Source organism: Eubalaena glacialis, chromosome 17 (assembly GCF_028564815.1).
Source record: "Eubalaena glacialis isolate mEubGla1 chromosome 17, mEubGla1.1.hap2.+ XY, whole genome shotgun sequence".
NCBI classification, from domain to species: Eukaryota; Metazoa; Chordata; class Mammalia; order Artiodactyla; family Balaenidae; genus Eubalaena; species Eubalaena glacialis.
This window is the reverse complement of record NC_083732.1, coordinates 54,582,070-54,590,489: the sequence shown is the minus strand read 5'-3', so window position 1 is coordinate 54,590,489 and position 8,420 is coordinate 54,582,070. Positions and strand designations below refer to the sequence as shown.

Here is an 8,420-nt window from a genome sequence, read left to right as displayed (position 1 = left end):
CTCTGTTGCCTCTTGCGGGAAGACCTCAGGGTTTCACCCAACATCCCTGAAGGGACAGAACCTTCCCATTCAGGGCCCACACAGCCTCTTCTTGCCTCTTGACCTCAGGCTTGGGACTCAAATGGCTTTTTAAACTAAACATTTCTTTTTCTTTTTTTTTTGATGTGGACCATTTTTAAAGTCTTTATTGAATTTGTTATAATATTGCTTCTGTTTTTTATGCTTTGGTTTTTTGACCACGAGATATGTGGGATCTTAGCTCCTTGACCAGGGATCGAACCCATACCCCCTGCATTGGAAGGCGAAGTCTTAACCACTGAACCGCCAGGGAAGTCCCCTAAACTAAACATTTCTTAAAACAGTCATGTTGGTATTTAGAGTTTTTTCATTTTACTTCTAGCAAAGGAAAAAAAAAATAGAGGGAATGTAATTGAAAAATAATTCTGAAAAATTTTTGCTCCACTGCACCTTTTCCAGTGGACGCAAAGGTCTGTTACGTGGGGTGACAAGCTGCCAGCACCCCGGAGCGCAGAGCTTTCCGTCAGCAGCATTCACATTAGCAACGCTGTGGCCAAGACCCTAGAGGATGCATCAGACATTTAGAGGAAACATAATCTCTTCAAAAGACCCAAAGTCAGATGGAGCCTTAAATATTTTATAGGAAAATATTTGCCAAAAAATGTGACTTGGCAATAAATTACAAGATGGTACTCATTAAGGTTACTTGCTGACAGAGACAGCTGAAATAATGATCCAGGATCCAAATTATTTTGGAGCCATGAAAAAAATCTATCAAAAGTATATATATTCTTGTTCTTTAATTTTGCCAAGACGAAGTGTTTTGAGATTGCGTAAATAAAGCCCTGTTAGCTCAACTCTGAAATTCAAAGAAGTGAAGTGACATGGGAGTGACACGCAGAGCCCTCACCCTGCTTATATGCAGACAGGAAGAATAGCCTCCCTGCCCCGACAGTAATGCAGTTCTCCTTAAAAACTCCACCTCTGTGGATGGGGGCAGATCTTTAAGAATTCCTTGCCTGTAGACAAGCCACAGTTCTGGTTCTCGGGGCCGGGAACCTCCTGCAGGAGGTTCTTGTTCAGAAACCCATCTGGGAAATGTACACGGCACTCTGGTGCCAACTCTCTGGGGAAAACATTGATTCCCAACAAACACTCACCCGGAAGTTTTAGGGTCCAGATGGTGGTTGTAACTGTGTGTCTCTACTGCAGAGAGAATATCTGAGTGCCCCTACTGCCCTTGGTGCATTCTTTTTGCTGACAGGCTCCACTCTGCTATCTTGGATGCCATGGTAGATGGCAGTGGCTCCGACTGAGAGCCGTGGTTCTCAAACTTTAGCTTTAGAATCACCTGCAGGGCTTATTACACTATGGACTGTTAGGCCCCATCCCCAGAGTTTCTGATTTGGTGGGCCTGGGGTGGGATCTCAGAATTTGCATTTCTAATGAGTTCCCAGGTTGTGCTGATGCTTCTGGTCCTAGGACGGTACCTTGAGAACCCTTGTCTGTACTTTCTTTTTTTTTTTTAATTTTATTTATTTATTTATTTGTTTTTGGCTGCGTTGGGTCTTTGTTGCTGCGCGCGGGCTTTCTCTAGTTGCGGCGAGCGGAGGTTACTCTTCGTTGTGGTGCACGGGCTTCTCATTGTGGTGGCTTCTCTTGTTGCGGAGCACGGGCTCTAGGTGCGTGGGCTTCAGTAGTTGTGGCACGTGGGCTCAGTAGTTGTGGCTCACAAGCTGTAGAGTGCAGGCTCAGTAGTTGTGGCGCACGGGCTTAGTTGCTCGGCGGCATGTGGGATCTTCCCGGACCAGGGCTCAAACCCGTGTCCCCTGCATTGGCAGGCAGATTCCACTGGTCTATACTTTAATCTAAGGTGCCCCTCATTCCTCAGCTTGGGTCAGCCCTCAACACAACCCTACACAAACATCTTGGATGGGAGGGTGTGGTGCAGATATAGTTAGCCAGACACAGGGTCCAAATTTATGTATAAAACAGCCCTTTTCATTTTACATTCAGCAGAACATTCCAATCCATTCTAGAGGCCACTAAGGGGCAGGGATTCTGGAGCTGCCCCTTCCCACCAGTTTGCCCTTCTTGGGGTTCTCTCACTAAAGAGGGGCTTCACAGTGACCCTCAGGCATCCAGGTGGCAGCTCCCTCCCTGTGGAAGAAGAGCCTTTTCCCCTGGACATCCTGCCCCCCGCCCCTTTCCCACACAGCCCTTCCTTTGGTTCCTTTCTTCTGCTGGGCTGTGCATTGTTCATTTCCACCTTGCTATTTAATGGCTTCAGGACCTGGGGAGTGGGAGATGGAAAAGGGGAGAAGCCTTCTGTCTTGTCTGCCCTCAGGATGTGTTGTGTATAAGGTAATCAGAACTTTCATACTGCTTGATTAACAATGCCATGGCTGTGTCCTGTGATATTATGCTAGAAGAGTCTCCCACTGTCCCAGGATACAGGACAGGGTGGGGGGAGGGGCAGTCTTGCTGTTGCACAGTAATGGGTCAGTGTGCTGCTCATCTTCCTGGTAACGCTGCCTTATGCCCCAAAGGGTAGGTTTAATGCTGGGAGTCTCTGCTGTTAGTAGCTGAGATGATTTCAGACAGGGATTTTTGTTACCCTCAGACCGCACCAGGTAGGCAGCAGTTACCCTTACCTATGCCTGGAGGTGGCACACACATGGGACATATTAACCCTGATTAATAAATTCCCTAGCAGTGGTTTCCCAACCTGGCTGTCATCAGAATCACCTGGGAGACTTTTTGAAAAATGTACAGTATTCTAAAAAAATATGTACAACACAGAAAGCAAGAATGTACTTGTTTTCTTAATATATAAAGAGCTCTTACAAACCAATAAGAAAAATATTGATAACCCAATAGCAAAGAAAGGACAAAAGGTATGAATAGGCCGTTTATACACATACAAAAGTTCTAAATACTTATCAACATATGAAAATACAATTGATATCACTCATAATTTAAGTCATGAACATTTAAACTTTGGATACCATTTTCACCTACCAGATTGGCAAATTTAATAGTACATTTTATTGTCAATAACGTGGAGAAAAGACATTCTCATACGTTGTTGGTGGGACTGTATGTTGCAATAACCTTTTTTGAATTGCAGTTTGGCAATATCTATCAAAATGTTACAAGCGTATACCTTTGACACATTGATTTCACTGCTATGAGTTTAGCATAGTGATGTCTTAAGACATGTATGAAAAAGTATGTACAGGAAGTTCACAGTAGCATTGCTTGTAATGGCAAAACTCAGAGACACCCTAAATGTTTATCAATAAACAGTGGGTAAATAAGTTATGTCATGGCTATGCACTGAAGCTCTCTGCCATTTTGAAAAGGATGATGTCAATCTGTGTTCATGTAACAATCTCCAAGATGTGTTATTAAGTGAAAACAGCAAGAGGCAAGAGTGTTGTAGTGTACTATCGTTTCCGTAAAAATATGGGTGATATATACATATGGACATATATGCATATTCAGAAATATGTATAGATTAGTTTTGAAAGGATTTATAAGAAACTGGCAATAGGTTGCCTTTGGGCCGGAAGACTGATAGACTCTCACTTTTAATATATATATATATATATCCCCTTTGCATTGTTTGAATTTGTTTTTACTATGAGTATGTTCTATTTCATTAAATTTTTTTTTTTTTTGGCCATGCTGCAAGGCTTGCAGGATCTCAGTTCCCCTACCAGGGATTAAACCCGGGCCACAGCAGTGAAAGTGCTGGATCCTAACCACTAGACCACTAGGGAACTCCCAGTTTCATCTAATTTTAAAAAAACCCATATTCTTGGGCTTCCTCTCTAGGCCAACTGGATTTACGTCTCCAAGGTTGGGAGGGAGAAATTCATGTTTTAGAAAGACAACTCAACTGGGAGAAATGCCTGGTTCTAGTCTGGGATGGGGAATACACAAGATGGGCTTGAAGCATCCTGTAGTGTCTAAAGTAAAAAAAGTGGGGCATGTCAAAGGGACCCAGGAGCCAATCTGAAAAAGCTTCCAATGACCAAAGCTGGAAAACTCGAGCAATAAAATAAATAACATAGCGTTGGATTATAACGCAGAGTATAAATATCCATGAGCCCATATTGGTATACATAAATGATTAAATAAATAAATGGGGAAAAAGAAACCCATCTCCCTTACAGAAGAATTCCAGGGATTCCAAATAATTTATGTAGTTAGTCTCCACTCCAGGAAGGGAAGCTTAATTTCCACCTCTTCCCTGACTTTGGGTTGTGCTTTGGGGGACTCTCTTCCAAAGAGTATAGTGTTGGGGTAGGGGAGTAATTTACAGTGAAGAAAACTGGCAAACACTACCTCCAGGCCAACTAATCAAGATTAGCGTCAGTAGTGATAAATCTTGCCGAGAGTATGTACCTTTGATAAGGTGAGATAAGAATGGTGCTTCACCTCTGTAGTATTCTCCCCTAAAACCCATAACCTTAGTCTAACCATGAGAAAACCATCAGACAAACTCAAATTGAGGAACATTCTACAGGATAACCAGGCCAGCGTTCTTCAAAGATATCAAGGTCATTAAAAAAAAGGACACTCTAAGAAACTGACACAGACCAGAGAAGACTAAAGAGACATGATGATTAGATGTAATGTGGTATCCTGGATAGGATCCTGGAACAGGAAAAGGATATTAGTGGAAAAACTAGTGAAATCCAAATAAGTATAGAGTTAATAATTAAAAACAAAACCAGAATTCTACATGGTTCTTATGTAGCCAGCTTGGCTCCAGGCTGCCATTATATACCTGAGAGTCACTTGAATCAGATGGAAGTTCTCAAACTTTAGAGTGCAGTAGAATTACCCAGGGAGTTTGTTAGCCCTGTAGATCCCACCAATTCTGATTCAGTAGGTCCATGGTGGGCTTGGGGATATGCATTTTTTAAAAACAAAAGCCAAGTTTTTTATTCATATTTTTGCATTTGAAGTATTCTCTGATGACGTCCTTGGGATTCTTTGCATAGTCCTTTACTAAAACCACCCATCTGCAACCAACCTTTCTACAGGCTTTCCCCCATCTGTCAGTATTCCAGAGGCCTACTCATTCCCCTAGTTTCTTATTGTCATGAACCTCAATGACGTTGAGTTTTGTCAGCACAAAGGGCCTCCACCTACTTGACATACATAGGCTCATCACAGTTGGATGTAAGCACTCAAAGATGGGCTTGGCACTAAGACATTGGCACCTTCACAAATTCCATGTGCTAGGTCATCGTGGAAGAAGGCAGCCTTCAGTGCCTCTTGTAAAGCAGTGCTAACATCCATTACACCTCCAGCAGCAATACTATGGTGGTGGGTTATGGAGCCAAATCTTGAATGCCCCTGAGCCCCTGCCTCTGCCCAGGGGATGGCAGGGAAATGGAATATGCATTTTAATTATTTTTTATTTTTTTATTGAAGTATAGTTGATTTACAATATTGTGTTAGTTTCAGGTGTACAGCAAAGTGATTCAGTTTTTTATATATATATATTTTTTTCAGCTTCTTTTCCATTATAGGTTATTACAAGATATTGAATATAGTTCCCTGTGTTATACAGTAAATCCTTGTTGCTTTTCTATTTCATGCATAGTAGTTTGTTAATTTCATACTCCTAATTTATTCCTTTTCTCCTCCCTTTCCCCTTTGGTAACCATAAGTTTGTTTTCTATGTCAGTGAGTCTATTTCTGTTTTGTATATAGATTCATTTGTATTATTTTTTAGATTCTACATATAAGTGATATCATATAACATTTGTCTTTCTCTGTCTGACTTATTTCACTTAGTATGATATTCTCTAGGTCCATCCATGTTGCTGCACATGGCAATGTTTCATTCTTTTTTACTGCTGAGTAATATTCCATTCTATATATATACCGCATCTTGTTAAACCAGTTATCTGTTGATGGGCACTTGGGTTGTTTACATGCCTTGGTTATTGTAAATAGTGCTGCTCTGAACATTGGGGTGCATGAATCTTTTCAAATTAGAGTTTTCATCTTTTCCAGATAAATACCCCAGAGTGGGATTGCTGGATCATATGGTAGCTCTATTTTCAGTTTTTAAAGGAACCCTTATACTCTTCTCCATAGTGGCTGCACAAATTTACATTCCCACCAGCAGTGTAGGAGGGTCCCCTTTTCTCCATACCCTCTCCAGCATTTATTATTCATAGACTTTTTGATGATAGCCATTCTGACCAGTATGAGGTAATACCTCATTGTGGTTTTGATTTGCATTTCCTTAATAATTAGTGATGTTGAGCATCTTTTCATGTGTTTCTTGGCCATCTGTATGTCTTCTTCATAGAAATGTCTATTTGGGTTTTCTGCCCATTTATTGATTGGGTTGTTTGGTTTTTTGATATTGACTTTTATGAGCTGTTTGTATATTTTGGATATTAACCCCTTGTCGGTTGCATTGTTTGCAAATATTTTCTCCCAGTCTGTAGATTGCCTTTTCATTTTGTGGATGGTTTTCTTTGCTGTGCAAAAACTTTTAAGTTTGATTAGGTGCCATTTGTTTATTTTTGCTTTTATTTTCTTTTGCCTTGGGAGACTGATCTAAGAAAATATTGCTAAGATTGTGTCCGAGAATGTTTTGCCTTGTTTTCTTCTAGGATTTATGGTGTTATGTCTTATATTTAGCTCTTTAAACCATTTTGAGTTTATTTTTATATATGGTATGAGGGGTATGAGGGGGGTGTTCTAATTTTATTGATTTACGTGTAGCTGTCCAACTTTCCCAACACCACCTGTTGAAGAGACTATCTTTTCTCCATTGTATATTCTTGCCTCCTTTGTTGTAGATTAATTGACCATAGATGTGTGGGTTTATTTCTGGGCTAGGGATATGCATTTTAATAAGTGCTGCAAGGGCTTCTCAAATGCCACATTTTGGACACACTGCACTGGAAACCAAAAATCTGATATTCTATTCATAATTGCTATGTCTATCAAAAAGTTGTGAGTTCAGTTGGAACAAAAATCTGAAGATAGATCATGAACTTCCATTCATTATGTAACATCTCCAGTCTCTTTGGGGCACTCAATGAGTTTCCTAATAGAATTCTTACCACCATTTGACATGTGATAAGTGTTAAGTGAACAAATAATGAAAATAAGGAATTAATAGGAAACCTCCTGACACATCATCCCTTCTGGTCATCCTGACCTATTATAACCAGAAGAGTTTATTTCCTATGGCACTTAAGTCACATTTAAGGCATATTCTTTTATTTTTTGATGCAGGCACAATGTCAACCATGAATTTGTTTGCAGAATTAGAGCCTGATGAATATCTTATACTTCTTCCAAAGGCATCCTGTGCACTCTTTCTTCAGGTTCTCCCTGCCCATAGTTTCCTCTCCTTGGGACTGTTCCTTGTTCCAAACCAATCCACAGCTCTCTCCAACCTCCCCGTCCCCCGCCAACACATTCCTAGTTAATTCCTACTCAAGTCTTAGCTTAAAGATCATTTCCTCATCCAGCCTCCCGCACTGGTAAGGACCCCTCCAACGTGCTCCCAGAGCACATAGTCTTTCCAGCAGTACCACCGTTACTTAAAAGGAAAATAAGCCTAGAATTCCTTTCTTAGTGCTTTGTTATTTTTTTTTAATCTGTTGCTTGTGTTTTCGCAAGTAAGTGCCAATGCTGTCCAATAGAACTTTCTGTGATAGTGGAAATGTTCTTTACTTGTGCTCGTGTTTCAATCCAAGAAATCTGTGCCTCTTGACACCGAATAATTCATTGCTTCATTATAACTTACCTTTTCTGTTAGGTTGTGTATTTCCTCATATTTCCATCCATCTGGCTAAGGGAGCAGGAAAGGTTAGAGGAAACTCTCACACAGGAGGTGATATTGGAGAAGGTCGAGAGCAGTGAAGAAGGGTTTCCCTGCAGAACAACAGAGACAGGTCCCGCAGGCAGATGGAACACCATGGACAAAAGTTCAGAAGCATGAAACAGCAGGGCAAAGTATAGGCGGTCTCACAGTCAAAGACAGTTAATGTCTAAGGAGGACATAAAGGGAACCCAACACAAACATTTCATATAAGATATGGAAAAAATTGATTAGAATTTGATCTTGGAAAGTGAAAAGAAAAATTATAAAATTAATCTATATTGTTATTTATATGTAACAAAAGTTAGGTAATAATTGTAAGTCTTCCCTGATTTTTGGAATAGAAAACAAAGTTAGTGTTGATTTAGGGTTTGGGAATCTACTTTTTAAAAAATGTGTCTGGTAGCACATTTGACAAATAGGTTGAAGTCCTTCATTCTCCTCAGCTGCCCCCCTTAATCTATAATTTTCAAATATTCCTCTTTTGAAGATCCTATTAATGTCCATTTTTTCCTCTTTAATTGTTAAC

At 40.4% G+C, this 8,420-nt stretch overlaps 1 pseudogene; it reads right to left on the bottom strand.

Moving 5' to 3' along the window:
- Positions 1–987: 987 nt before the first annotated feature.
- LOC133077429 (small ribosomal subunit protein eS12-like) lies at positions 988–5,931 on the bottom strand (annotated as a pseudogene).
- Positions 5,932–8,420: the final 2,489 nt, after the last annotated feature.